Genomic DNA, 13634 nt, shown 5'->3' with positions numbered 1-13634 from the left:
ATCATGGCTGCAGTTTCTGGCCATCTCCGGTAGTATGCCTGCAGTCATTGACCATCTCTTGTAGTATGCCTGCAGTCATTCATCATCTCCTGTAGTATGCCTGCAGTCATTGATCATCTCCTGTAGTATGCCTGCAGTCATTGATCATCTCCTGTAGTATGCCTGCAGTCATTGACCATCTCCTGTAGTATGCCTGCAGTCATTGACCATCTCCTGTAGTATGCCTGCAGTCATTGACCATCTCCTGTAGTATGCCTGCAGTCATTGACCATCTCCTGTAGTATGCCTGCAGTCATTGATCATCTCCTGTAGTATGCCTGCAGTCATTGACCATCTCCTGTAGTATGCCTGCAGTCATTGACCATCTCCTGTAGTATGCCTGCAGTCATTGACCATCTCCTGTAGTATGCCTGCAGTCATTGACCATCTCCTGTAGTATGCCTGCAGTCATTGACCATCTCCTGTAGTATGCCTGCAGTCATTGACCATCTCCTGTAGTATGCCTGCAGTCATTGACCATCTCCTGTAGTATGCCTGCAGTCATTGACCATCTCCTGTAGTATGCCTGCAGTCATTGACCATCTCCTGTAGTATGCCTGCAGTCATTGACCATCTCCTGTAGTATGCCTGCAGTCATTGACCATCTCATGTAGTATGCCTGCAGTCATTGGCCATCTCCTATAGTATGCCTGCAGTCATTGACCATCTCCTGTAGTATGCCTGCAGTCATTGACCATCTCCTGTAGTATGCCTGCAGTCATTGACCATCTCCTGTAGTATGCCTGCAGTCATTGATCATCTCCTGTAGTATGCCTGCAGTCATTGATCATCTCCTGTAGTATGCCTGCAGTCATTGATCATCTCCTGTAGTATGCCTGCAGTCATTGACCATCTCATGTAGTATGCCTGCAGTCATTGGCCATCTCCTATAGTATGCCTGCAGTCTCAGACCATGTCCTATAGTATGGTTGTTGTCTCAAACCATCACCTGTAATTTGCAGTCTTTGACCTTCTCCTGTAGTATGCCTGCAGTCTCTGACCCTCTCCTGTAGTATGCCTGCAGTCTCTGACCCTCTCCTGTATCATGTCTGCAGTCTCTGACCCTCTTTTGTAGCATGTCTGCAGTCTCTGACCCTCTCCTGTAGCATGTCTGCAGTCTCTGACCCTCTCCTGTAGCATGTCTGCAGTCTTTGACCCTCTCCTGTAGCATGTCTGCAGTCTCTGACCCTCTCCTGTAGCATGTCTGCAGTCTCTGACCCTCTCCTGTAGCATGTCTGCAATCTCCGACCCTCTCCTGTAGCATGGCTGCAGTCTATGACCATCTCCTGTAGTATGCCTGCAGTCTCTGACCATCTCCTGTAGTATGCCTGCAGTCTCTGACCATCTCCTGTATCATGTCTGCAGTCTGTGACCATCTCCTGTAGTATGTCTGCAGTCTCTAGCCATCTCCTGTAGTCTCCTCTTTCTCAGGTCTGAAGCAATACCTGAGGAAGAAATAAAAACTCTTGAAAGCTTGTCTTTTAAGTGTTAGGTTAGTACAATAAAAAGGTATCACTGCATACCATATTATTCTCATATTTTGTAGTCTTTTTTATATATACACTCATTGACCACTTTATTAGGTACACCTGTTCAATTGCTTGGTAGCACAAATTGCTAATTAGCCAATCACATGGCAGCAATTCAATCCATTTATGCATCTAGACGTGGTGAAGACAACTTGCTAAAGTTCAAACTTAGCATCAGAATGGGGAAGAAAGGGGTTTTAAGTGATGCTGAACATGGCATGGTTGTTGGTGCTAGACGGGCTGATCTAAGTATTTCATAAACTGCTCATATACTGGGATTTTCACACACAACCATTACAGAGAATGGTCCGAAAAAGAGAAAATATCCAGTGAGTGGCAGTTGTGTGGACGAAAATGTCTTGTTGAGGTCAGAGGAAAATGGGCAGACTGGTTGCTTCAACATTCAGATGGTAGGGTCAGAATTTGGCATAAACAACATGAAAGTATGGATTCACCCTGCCTTGTAGCAACGGTTCAGACTGGTGGTGATGTAATGGTGTGGGGGATATTTTTTTGACACTACCAAGGTTTTTTTTCAGTGGTATTATCTATTGGTGAAAATTATTAATGCTCCCCCCCCAGTTTTGACTGTGATATCTTATGTGTTCCCCCTATATATTGTTGCTGGAGTCGCCACTCGTTTAAAAGTCACATAAAGATTCAGGTTGTGCATAGAAATATTTTTATCCTGTTAGTATTCAGTTCCCAATGATGAATAACTTTAAAACATTAATGTGTGCTTTGACACAGTATGGGGCGGAGTGCAGAAAAAACATTGCTCCTAGTCAAAGCAATACCACTCCAAGAACTGTCAGCAGACCTTACCAGTAGGTTGACAGGAGTGAGTGGGATTGCATTGAACAGGGACACTGATTATGTAGCACTTTAAATGTCAATCTCTTGAAAAATTCCACAATTCTACAAATAACAACCGACACAGAGTGTATAATTGGTGTCATGTAGAGAAATAGAGGAATAACTCATAAATCAAGGTAAAATTCAAAGTTTTTTGGAAAGTGTTTTTATGTTTTAATTTGTTACACAACTCCTCGGTGATTTAAAGTATAAATAATGGCAAAACTTTTTTCATTTAGTTCTAGATAGAGTGGAGAGGTTATTAGAATGCTTGTCAGTTTTTATTGCTGTCTGTGCACCCGTTAAAGAGATTTACCCTCTCTATTTGTCTTGTTTGCCATTATCATTAAAAGTGAAAGTAAAAGAAAATCCAGTTTTTCAGTTGTCTCCAGAAAAGTAATAGAGGGGACCAGTGGCGTCCCAAGGCAGGTGTGGGGGGTGCGGTCCGCACCGGGTGACAGCGACAGCACGGGGTGACACCGGACCCGCTCCACAAAAAGGTAAGTTGTAAAGCAACCTGACGATCCCTGCAGGATGGATCCGATCCATCCTGCGGGGATCGTCGGCTTTCTTTACAACTTACCTTTTCTTGGAGTGGGTCCGGTGTCACCCCGTATAGGTTGCATGCCGACGATCCTGCGGGATCATGTGTATATGCCACATAGGTTTCATATCAACACGCAGTGTTGGGCTCTAGGGTTTGTGGCCGATGTGAATAAAACAAACTTTTTGTTTTCTCTTAATTTTATTAGGTCCTGTCTGGGTTCTAGAGCATAGAGGCTTTGTAAAGCTTTGGGTAGGAACAAGCCTCCAAGCTTAGGATGGAACAAGCTTACCGCTCTACTGCTGCCGCTATGCATGTACTGCTTACTATGTTTGAAATAGTGCTACATGCTGCATATTTTCTCTTGCTGTGCCCATAAGCAATTGCTTTAGCCATGTAAAAGGTAGAGGACTTGAGGTCACCTGCACTTCACCAATTCCACTATTCCTGATGGAAATCTATACAAAAGGACTTTACATTAGGAAAGTTATCCTTCAGTATATGAATCACCAGCATATCTGATTGGGACCAATATATTCATCCCTCCTGAACCACTTATCTCTGTTAAGGTCATTGACCACCACATTAGTTCCACATGTCACAATGTTGGACCTAATATTGATATAGTGCCCACAATTAATTCAAAATAATCCATATATTGGGTTATTAGCTGACTAGATTGTTAATCATTTTAAGTGGCATTTGCCACAGTATATTCCTCCGTATGGTTTTGACTTGGGCATCCAGATGGATTCTTTATTTGTATTTAAGGTCATATGTCTGTGTCCTGTTTGTCTGTAATAGGAGGTTTTTTTTACATGTCAGAAGCCCATCAATGCTTGTTTTTTCATGCTGGTGATTCCTAAATATATTTTCACTTTTTTTGGTAATAAATACTTTGATATAAGTTTTGAGAAATAATAAAAACAAATGTACTTTTGGTATACCAGTCTCCATTTTTGTCTTCAAAAGTAACCACTATACCTCCTCTAAGGGGTCTTTTTGTTTTTCAGTGGAGGATGACTTTAAAACCTACATTGAGGACTGAAGAGTGTGAGAAGCTATGCAAGGAGCAGTTGGCTGATGTGCTAGCACCATTTTTAACAAGGTAGCCCCAAGAGACCTATTTTGACTTACAACCTCAGGCTGCTAAGGAATATCCTAACCTTGGAGGATAATTTCCTGTCCAGGCTCTGGGTTATCATGTTCATTCCCATAGGAATATGACCCTAGACCCATGAGGTCCCAGATGTACCTGTATGATTTGTTCCACCTTACAAGCAAGTGGTTGCAACAGGAGGTGCTCAACCCTGCTTAGAATGGGAGTGAGAAGTCTATGACAATATCATAGCTTTGCCATCTAAGATATAGTGCTGCATTAGGTATTCATACAGACCCCAGTAGTGTGGATTAGTACAGGTTGCTTGTGGAATGGCAAGGCTGCTACCAAGGACTATTTCTGGGATCTACCCTCCAAGTTGGTAACCCCTGAAAACAGGAAAAGATCAAGCTTAGGTAAGACTGTTTCTTTGTTTCCAACGGATAAATGGCTGAGGAGGGGGTGAGACTCTCAAGGGTACCCGATATTGACAGCTCTAAAAGAGAGACATGACAAGTTAGGTGGAGCAGTGCCAAGAACTGGGACATGTGACTGCCAACTGCCCATATTGCATAAGCCTATGGAATGTGAGCTGAGTAGTTGTATGTCACGGTTTGCCATGCCTATTCTGGCACACACATATTAACTAAGACTGGGAGGCAGATATGTCCTACTACATTAAAAAGACATCCGGTGGAGGTATTTTTAAGACTTCAGAAGCCTAATCACCTTGGTCTATGTCAGCCTAGTGGACCCTGCCAAGGCTCAGTTTGAATGGGAGTACTTTTTATACATGGCAATACTAAAGATTATCCTACTGTGATGCTCTCAGTGGAGACATAGTGGAATTGTAAAACATGTTGTGGGTGTGGTTAAGAGCTTGCTACATGGTGTAATACTGGCATGAGATTTTTGTTTGGGCACACTGGTCAGGAAAACAGATAACAATCTTGGAAATGTGTCTGAAGTAAATAATGTTTCTCTTTTGCCGGAGGATGCTGACTCCGCCACAGCAGAGGGACTGACACTAGTCCCCACTAGTGATTGTGGAAATGGAGTAAGAGGAAGCTGCTTAGGTGTCAGAAATAACAGAAATACCAGGGTCAAGGAAGATTTTAGGACTGCTCAAGTGCATTGAAAAACATACGGGTGATAAACAGCATACTTAAAAAAAAAACAAAAAACAAAAAAAAAACAGAGGTTAGCCAGTTACACCCCCATTTTATAGTATACCATGACTTAAGATGGAATGGGAGCAAATCTTAAACAAATATAGTTTTGGATCTGGCCTACACCCATGTGTTGGGTTGTCATTTAGGGGTAGAAAAAACAAAAGAGCAGATTTAGCAGCTTTTTTTTCTTGCCCAAACATTTACAAAGCAATAGTAAAATTTACCATGTGTGTCAAATGAATCCACCCAAATCTCATTCTTGAAGTCAACTTTTGAGAGGGTTGCTGTGAATCTGACAGAGCTACTGAAGAAGTCTGACATGGGGCACCAGCACATATTAGTCTCTGGTTAAGCCACCCAGTGTGCAGAAACAATCGTCTTCAGAAAACACATTCTCTAAAAGGTGATAAAGGATATAATATCTAGTTTGGTGATCTGGAGGGGGCTGATAGAAATAGAAAGTACTCTTTTGAGTTATAAATGCATACTTGAATATTTTTTTAACAGAGTTCAGTGTCACTGTAATGTTTTCATGGGAAGTGTCACAGTGCTTCACAGGGTTTTCCCATTTAATCGGTCATATGGTAGATGCTCCCGGGTGCTCTGGAGACTCCTGCTTATAGCATGGGAGAAAAAGGTCACAACTCACAAAAGTGTCAAACACATTTTTCAGATGCAGGATAGGCTGGCAGCAGCCATACCCATAGTTCAGGAAGATACAGTATATTGCAAGCCCAAGAGGCTCAAGCCAAAGTTGAAAAAAAGTCTGGTTAAAGCAGGACCTTTAACCTAGGAAGAAGATGCCTTAGCTCTGATGTCTTTAGGCTACGTTTCTAGCAATGAATAAGAGCCCCTGTGTGATTAGAATATCAGTAATATCGACTACCGGGTATACCAGCCCGAAAGGCAAAAGCCCCTTTAAACATACCATGTTAATCTAATAAAACCTTAGATGGATAGTAAGGTCATTTTAGCAATAAGCAACTCTAAAGTATCATCTAAAGTATCATGTAAAGCAGTGGTTCTCAACCTTTCTAATGCCGCGACCCCTTAATACAGTTCCTCATGTTGTGGTGACCCCCAACCATAAAATTATTTTCGTTGCTACTTCATAACTGTAATTTTGCAGTTGGAGGACTAGCGCCCCATCACTGATGTCAGTGGGATGAATAGTGTCCCATCGTTGGTATCAGTGGGAGGAATAGTGTCCCATCATTGGTGTCAGTGGGAGGAATAGTGTCCCATCATTGGTGTCAGTGGGAGGAATAGTGCCCCATCATTGGTGTCAGTGGGAGGAATAGTGTCCCATCATTGGTATCAGTGGGAGGAATAGTGTCCCATCATTGGTGTCAGTGGGAGGAATAGTGTCCCATCATTGGTGTCAGTGGGAGGAATAGTGCCCAATCATTGGTGTCAGTGGGAGGAATAGTGCCCAATCATTGGCGTCAGTGGGAGGAATAGTGCCCAATCATTGGCGTCAGTGGGAGGAATAGTGCCCAATCATTGGCGTCAGTGGGAGGAATAGTGTCCCATCATTGGCGTCAGTGGGAGGAATAGTGCCCCATCATTGGCGTCAGTGGGAGGAATAGTGTCCCATCATTGGCGTCAGTGGGAGGAATAGTGTCCCATCATTGGCGTCAGTGAGAGGAATAGTGCCCCATCATTGGCGTCAGTGGGAGAAATGGTGCCCCATCATTGGTATCAGTGGGAGGAATAGTGCCCCATCATTGGTGTCAGTGGGAGGAATAGTGCTCCATCATTGGTGTCAGTGGGAGGAATAGTGCCCCATCATTGGTGTCAGTGGGAGGAATAGTGCCCCATCATTGGTGTCAGTGGGAGGAATAGTGCCCCATCATTGGTGTCAGTGGGAGGAATAGTGCCCCATCATTGGTGTCAGTGGGAGGAATAGTGCCCCATCATTGGTGTCAGTGGGAGGAATAGTGCCCCATCATTGGTGTCAGTGGGAGGAATAGTGCCCCATCATTGGTGTCAGTGGGAGGAATAGTGCCCCATCATTGGTAGCAGTGGGAGGAATAGTGCTCCATCATTGGTGTCAGTGGGAGGAATAGTGCCCCATCATTGGTGTCAGTGGGAGGAATAGTGCCCCATCATTGGTGTCAGTGGGAGGAATAGTGCCCCATCATTGGTGTCAGTGGGAGGAATAGTGCCCCATCATTGGTGTCAGTGGAAGGAATAATGCCCCATCATTGGTGTCAGTGGGAAGAATAGTGCCCCATCATTGGCGTCAGTGGGAGGAATAGTGCCCCATCATTGGTGTCAGTGGGGGGAGGAATAGTGCCCCATTGTGGGTGTCAGTGGGGGGAGGAATAGTGCCCCATTGTGGGTGTCAGTGGGGGGAGGAATAGTGCCCCATTGTGGGTGTCAGTGGGGGGAGGAATAGTGCCCCATCGTTGGTGTCAGTGGGGGGAGGAATAGTGCCCCATCGTTGGTGTCAGTGGGGGGAGGAATAGTGCCCCATCGTTGGTGTCAGTGGGGGGAGGAATAGTGCCCCATCGTTGGTGTCAGTGGGGGGAGGAATAGTGCCCCATCGTTGGTGTCAGTGGGGGGAGGAATAGTGCCCCATCGTTGGTATTAGTGACACAAATGATGGGGCACTATCCCTTCCACTGACACCAATGATACTTACCTTGCTGACTCCTGCTCCAGCCTGGGCTCGCTCTCTCCCTCTCCCATCTGCAGCCTGCATACCTGGCTGCAGCAGCAAAATTTGCACTTACCTGTCAGCTGTCTTCCTTCTCTGGCCTCTCTCTTCACTCGTTCCTGCAGCTCCCTCGATCTTCTTCGATCTCCGCGCGCTGCCGCTCGGCTCCTCCTCTCCAAGCTCCACCTTCTCGCCGGTGATTGGCCGCCTGTGTGCCTCTCCTGAGCTACAGTTCCGGTGGCCAATCAGCGGCGAGGAGGCGGTGACAGGGGCAGCATATCATCCCACCCACACATTGCCGGAGACAGCAGCGGCGTCTCGGTTCCTAAGACCATCGGAAATATGTGTTTTCCGATGGTCTTAGGCGACCCCTGGGAAATGGTCGTTCGACCCCCAAAGGGGTCGCGACCCCCAGGTTGAGAACCGCTGATCTAAAGTATGCCAGGGTTTACCAGAGTTTAGAATGTTAGCAACTCTGTCTGCTACTTAGGCCCCATGTACACGGGACACTTCTGAACGATGGAAACTGACTGCTGGAAAACGTAGGTTAAAAAAACATCTGTTTAACTGCGTTTGCATACTGCGTTTATGTTTAGAAGCGTTTTTTAAAGATAAGCACAGGAGAACCTTCCAATTGCCCAGAATGCACTGAATAGCGGTAAATTATTAACTATTTCAGACTGTTTTAGAGAAATACAGAGAGTCGAAGCAGAGACAGAAGTATGTGTTGAGATTAGCTTAGGTGTGAGTTGCTCATTAACATTTCTTTTGTTTCTAAGGGTGGGAAAGGTGTCTGGTGGAATGAGTCATTAAGGTCACCTGGCAGGGAGTCTTGATGAGGAATTTGAGGTGTGAATGGTCATTAACATATCTTTTGTTTCTAAGGGTGGGAGAGGTCTGAGGTATAAATTGGTCATTACAATGTGTGACAAGCTTGGTAGGAACATCCTGTGTTCAGTGTTTTGTCCACCTTAGTACCTTGAAAATGCTTTGCATGCAATTTTCATGATGAAAAAAGGCTCCGGACAGCATCGGGAACTGGAAGAGTTAAAAACATTTTTCAAACGCGTTTTGCCGCATTTACAAGCGTTTTGCGTTTGAAACGCTGATAAAATCGACTGCTGAAAGCAAATTTCTGTGTTCAAACAAACGACTGTAAACTCAAATGCCTGTAAATGAAGATGTGTACATGGACACATAAGAAAACATTAGGGTGAGGTCAGGGGCTGCTGAAAAAAAGTGCTGAACAGCTCCTAAACGTGCGTTTATCAGCTGCAGTGTACATGAGCCCTAAGTGCGGTTTCGGAATTACCTGGTCGTACTTATGTAACTTTCCACAACATTGTGACTGATTGGGTACATGAAGCTCAGAGAAAAGCCATTTTAGATAAGGTACAGAAAATGTTAACTGTTTGGGTCAGAGAGAAATCTAACATCAAGTGATCATGTCATGGTCAAAGATGTAGACCCTGCTCCTCAATGCAGCTGCTTCCCAGAAAGTGGAGCCTAAGAGGTAACTGGTATTCTGCCAGGGACCCCCTCACAGGTGTTTGGCTTCTGAGGGTCACTCATTAGGTACTCACAAATGTGGAAGAGGGTAGGTGCTGGGTAATGGTGAATAAGAATGTGAAACTAGCACAGTGCACTGTGCAGCTGGAAGCAGGGGTATGTCTGAAGGTTTCAGATCAAATGACCCAAATTGCAGGCCTGACCCAAGCTTGACCTAACTAAAAAATAATCTGCTAGCTCCCCCTAGCTAACTAGGAGGGTGCTACAATTGAAACTATGCCATGTCTACAGGCTCTTCTGATCTCACAAGGGTTGTATTGTGAAAAAGACACGCTCAGTTTACCCAGGTGAAGGAGAGTCAACATTCTTGTGTACTTATTTTAATGACATGAAACCTCTATTGTTTTTTTTTTTAACCCCTTCCTGCAGCCAGCTCTTGGTCCTTTAAGGTGTTCTAAATACAGAGGGATGGAGGCGGGCATTCTGATCATGTGATTGCTATGATTGGCAGTCACATGATTCGAAAGCTCCCAATTGCAAATATGCATCGGCAGTTTTACAGTCTCTGCCCATAACTGTGCTGGGAGCATACAGGGTGCGTGCTCTTAGCATAGAAAACTAAGGGCTGCATACATGCGGCCGCTCGGCATTAAAACCCACCCGCGATCCCAAACAATCAAAAATGGATCATATTATCTGAAAGAACTCACAATTATTGCTATGTTTATATTTCTTTGCAATTCTTGTAATAAGAAATAGGTGCGTTCATAATCTTATCTCAGAAGCAATAGTACTGTATAAGCATGTACAAAGAATTTTAGGAGGTATAATTAATATTTTAATTTGGATTGCTGTGTATATAAAATGTTATCCCTGTAGCAAAGGTTCATGTTTAAATAAGAATATATCAAAAATCACGAATAATGCCACCAGACCCCCAGAGGAAGCTACTGTATCTATACAGTATACCCTCTAAATAAAATAAACAGTTAAATCTTTATAGTATAAAATTGGTTTATTCTTTAAACATGGAATCAATCTATTTTGCTCCCTAAACCCTAATCTAGGAATTTTTAGTCTCAGAGTGCCATCTAGTGGTCAAATAGGTTATTGATTATGCAAGTGAATAGTTAATCAATAATATGATCCTCCAAATAGGAGTGAGTAAATAGTGTGGGGGTTCAGCTTCAAGTGGAGCTTGCAGAAAGGTCAACCAAGCCACATGTAAGGTTAAGGGCTTCCTGCCCACATTTTATCAAAGCAAAAAATAAAGCAAATGTCCAACATAAGACAGATTGTCCAGGCAGGGGGAAGGCTCCATGCACACTGGGTGTTTTAAAAAAAAAAAAAACTGGTGACGTTAGCTGTGTAAAGTCACGTTAAAAATTTTAGTTTTTCAGTGTTTTTTTAGCGTTTTTGCATAAAAAAAAAGTAAAAAAAATGTTGGCTTGCTGTGTTTTACCACGTTTGTAAGCATTAGAGCGTTTTTACAACTAAAAATCTCCTCTAAAAACACACTAGTTCTAGGGGTTTTTTCCCAGCCAAAAAATGCTGATTACAGTCTATGTGTGCATGGACACATAGGATAACATGCTGGGGAGTTTACTGGCTGTAGAAAGAAAAACCGTCAAAAGCAGAAACTGTAAAAACGTCCTGTGTGCATGAGGACTAAAGATCACAGTCTAAAACAAAGGTTCAGCAAACTAGTATTTAGACATCACTGGGTCTGCTTCAGTCCTGCAGACATGTTGCTCTCACAGCCCGCTTGTCTCCTTTCTCTGCACCAACCAATTAACCCAGGGAAGGACAAATTATACCCCAGGTGAGGAGCAAGGTGTAATCAGGGCTTACCCCCCTGCCTCCAAGCTTCCCACTGCCGTCTATTTACCTTATGAACCCCAAAATCTTATGCAGCAGATACACCCCATCCACAACTGACAGGGGCTGTTTGTCACATACCCCCCAACCCCCGCCCCCCCTCCATTTGAATCCGTGGGTTCGAACAACAGCTATCAAACACAGGGTTCTGGATAGAGCTTCTGCATACTTCTGGTTATGACCAGCCCTGTGCTCCACTTTAAAAGAAAGTCTTGGAGAGCCAGGAACCAACCCTTGCATTACGGTGATGCTCCAGCAAGTAGTACTGTAGAGACTCCAAAGGACCACTTAATGGCCAAACACTCCCGCTCCACAATACTATAGCTCCTTTTTGCTGAGGTTAGTTTCCGACTCAAATAGACCACTGGGTGTTCTTCACTGCCTACCACTTGGGTCAAGACAGCCCCCAGCCTTATACTTGAGGCATTGATCTGGACCACAAACTCTTTGCTGAAGTCTGGGGTCACCAACACAGCCTGTTTACACAGGGTCTGCTTCAGACTTTGGAAAGCTGCTTTAGCCACAGGGTTCCAGTTAACCACTACAGAAGAGCTTTTGCCTTTGGTGAGATCAGTTAAGGGTGCTGTGATTGTGGCAAAGTTTGGAATGAACCTCTGATAATACCCAACCATGCCTTGGAAGGTTCTTACTTTTTTCTTGGTGGCAAGAGCAGGCCAGTCTCTAATGGCTTCTACCTTATGGACCTGGGGTTGATTAGGCCTCGCCCAATGGTGTACCCCAGATACCAGGCCTATGGCACACTTCCTTGGGTTTGCTGTTAAGCCAGCATTTCTAATGGAATTTTTGCCTGCTTGCACTTTGGGTAGGTGACTTTCCCAATCTGTGCTCCAAATAAACACATCATCAAGATAGGCTGCTGAATAGGGTTGATGTGGGTTAAGAAGCTCATCCATCATCCACTGGATTGTAGCGGAGCTCCATTTAACCCAAAGGGCATCTGGACATACTGCCACAAACCCTCTGGAGCTGCAAAAGCAGTTTTTTATTTTGCTTCCTCTGTCAGGGGAACTTGCCAATACCCTCTAGTGAGGTCAAGGGTGTTTATGTACCTGGCGGGGTCCAACTTCTCTATTAGTTCATCAACCCTGGGCATGGGATAGGTGTCAAATTTTGACATTTCGTTCAGTTCTTTACAAAACCTTTACGGCGGAGTTCCACCCAAAAGGGGAAGTTCCGCTTTAATGTTTTGTCCCCCGCTCCTCATTAAGGATTGGCACCTTTGGGGAGTGGGTACCCGAATTTGACAGGTACCCGCTCCCACTTTCGCTGCGATCACCTAGGCAATCGAAAGTGGAAGTTGAAACCAGCGGTGGTGAGGACACCGCTGGACCGAGGGACAAGTAAGTGTCTGTATTTTACAGACAGCTACAGTTTTTGTAGCTGCTGACTTTTTTTTTTCTTCAACTGGAACTCCGCTTTAAGGACCCATCCGGTTTGGGAACCAAGACTATCGGACTACACCATTCACTTTTGGATTTTTTCTATCACCCTGAGGTCTAACATCCTCTGGACTTCTTCAGCTACTGCCTGTCTGCGGGCCTCTGGAATACAATAAGGCTTAAGCCACACTCGAACTTTGGGGTCAGTGACCATTTCATATTTAATTACATTTGTGCAGCCTGGCAACTCTAAGAAGAAACCTTTGTTACATTGTAGAAATTCTCTCACTTCACACTGTTGTGATACTGATATGTACTCAGGTATCTGAACCTCACTTATGCTTTCCTCTTTCTTCAGTGGCTGATCACCCAAGGCTAGGAGGGCTTCCCCATCTCTCTAGGCTTTGATTAAATTCACATGATAGATTTACTCTCTCTTACACTTGTCAGGTTGGTAGTTTACTTCCCCAGTATCTCATAGGGTCCTTGCCACTTAGCAAGGAACTTGCTTTCCACGGTGGGGACTAAAATGAGTACACAATCCCCAAGGTAGAAAGTTCAAAACCCTTGCCAGCCTATTGTACACTCGTCTCTGTGCTTCCTGGGCTTGCTGCATGTGTTCTTGGACAAAGGGCATTACCGAGCTAATTCTGTCCTGCATGGCTGAGATATGTTCTATGAAACTCCGATAGGGAGTAGTTTCAGTCTCCCAGGTCTCTTTTGCAATATTCAGCAGCCCTCAGGGCCGCCTCCCATATAAAAGTTCAAATGGGGACAACCCAGTGGAAGACTGTGGGACCTCTCTAATTGCAAACAACAAATATGGCAAAAGACAGTAAAAGTCTCTCCCATCTTTATCCACAACCCTTTTGAGCATACTCTTGAGGGTTTTGTTAAACCATTCTACTACACCATCAGTCCGAGGGTGGTGAACCAAAGTACGCAAT

This window comes from Staurois parvus, unplaced genomic scaffold (genome assembly GCF_062004578.1).
Source record: "Staurois parvus isolate SC_StPar_1 unplaced genomic scaffold, SC_StPar_1.0 ptg000096l, whole genome shotgun sequence".
Taxonomy (NCBI): Eukaryota; Metazoa; Chordata; class Amphibia; order Anura; family Ranidae; genus Staurois; species Staurois parvus.
Note: the sequence above shows the minus strand (reverse complement) of the source record.